Below are 1717 nucleotides of genomic sequence, written 5' to 3'. Positions count from 1 at the left end.
ATAGGGTCTGTGGTTCATACCTATGCTGACAGCTGTTGACAATAGTTAAATGTGATTATGTGTTTTTGAGCTTTTGAAAATCAGCTTTATTGAGTTATTTACGTACCGTAAAATATACCCATTTTAAATGTGCCCTTCATGGATTTTGCTAAACTTTTAAAGGAGTGTAACAAACACGATAATCATGACATAGAACATTTCTATCACCCAGAAAAGTTCCTGCCTTCCCTTGGTAACCACTACTCTTGCTGTGCCTATAATTTTGCAATTTCATATGATTAGAATCATACGCCATGCAGTCCTTTGAGTTTGACTACTTTCACCTTTTACATTGCATAATACTTTTTCTTTTTCACATCCAAATGCTTTGTTGTTCTGCTGAGATGCTTACAAATGCTGACAGTCACCCAGCCTGGACCCCGCACTCACAGCCCAGGGCCGGAACGGGGCAGGGAGGTGGGCTGTGTGTTAAGGCGGAAAGACTGTGGCCAGGCTGTGGAGGCCTCGTCCTCTGCTCCCTGTTCATCACCCTCGGAGGCTGGGCCTCAAGGCCCTCCCTTCTCTGTGCTGCCTGAGCCTGTAGGATTCATTTATATAGTGTGTTTTTATTAGTCTGTTCCTTTTCATTGTTGAGTACTATTCCATCCACAGTTTGTGTCTGCCAGTTGCTGGGCATTTGGGCTGCTCCTCGTTTTGGGCTATTATGAGTAAAGGTGCTGTGAACATGTGTGTGCATGTGTTTGTGTGATGTATTTTTCTTGGGCTATAACCTAGGAATGAGATTGCTGGGACCTATGGTAAGTTTACGTTTAACTTTATCAAAACGGCCAAACTGTTTTCAAAGCGGCCGACTATTTGTGTTCAGTTTAATACCTTTTATGTTATTCTCATTTTAGAGATTTGGAAAGCATTTTCAGAGTTCTCTGCTGTGTGAAGGAAGGTATTTTTAAATAAGATCATGGATGTGAGTGAGCTTTGGCAATTTTAACATAAATGTAAGCTGTTGCTATCGCCACCTTTTATCAAGGGTTTAGAGTGCTTGTTGAGTCTGTTTAATTAATTGTGTCTCCTCTGAAATACCATTATAGAAGGTTGGTATATAGTACATGGGATATAGAAAAAGGAAAAAATAAAATTAGAATTTCTCGGTGTTTTTCCTGCGTTGGTTAGGGAACGAGAATTCTAGTGATTTGTGTGTGCATGTGTGTGTGTGCGTGCATGTGCATGTGTGTGTATGTGTGTGTGTATGCATGTGTGAGCGTGTGTATGCATGTGTGCATATGCGTGTGTGTATGTGTGTGTGCGTGCATTAATTTTGGGAAGTAATAGTCTAATAAACATAAGATTGAATAATACACAAAGGTACAAAATGCAAAGTAAAACTCTACCCTCTACCTCTTCCCACTAGTTCCTATCCTCAGAGATAACCATTTTAGACTTTTTCTAGTTTTTTAAAAATGTATTTTTATTTATTTCAGAGAGGGAAGGAGAGGGAGAAACAGATAGAAACATCCTTGATAAGAGAGAATCATTGATTGGCTGCCTCCTGCACGCCCCACACTGGGGATCGAGCCCACAACCCGGGCATGTGTCCTGTCTGGGAATCGAACCGTGACCTCCTGGTTCATAGGTCAGTGCTCAACCCCTGAGTCACGCCGGCTGGGCAGACCTTTTCTCTTTATAATTCTGCTGATTACCCCAATTTTATATATAATAT

At 41.1% G+C, this 1717-nt stretch overlaps 1 protein-coding gene across 1 annotated transcript in view; it reads left to right on the top strand.

The window, feature by feature from the left end:
- The window catches only part of AKT3 (v-akt murine thymoma viral oncogene homolog 3), a 219572-nt gene that overhangs the window by 11344 nt on the left and 206511 nt on the right, over positions 1-1717 (top strand).

This window comes from Myotis davidii, unplaced genomic scaffold (assembly GCF_000327345.1).
Source record: "Myotis davidii unplaced genomic scaffold, ASM32734v1 scaffold754, whole genome shotgun sequence".
NCBI classification, from domain to species: Eukaryota; Metazoa; Chordata; class Mammalia; order Chiroptera; family Vespertilionidae; genus Myotis; species Myotis davidii.
This window is presented reverse-complemented; position numbering and strand designations above follow the sequence as displayed.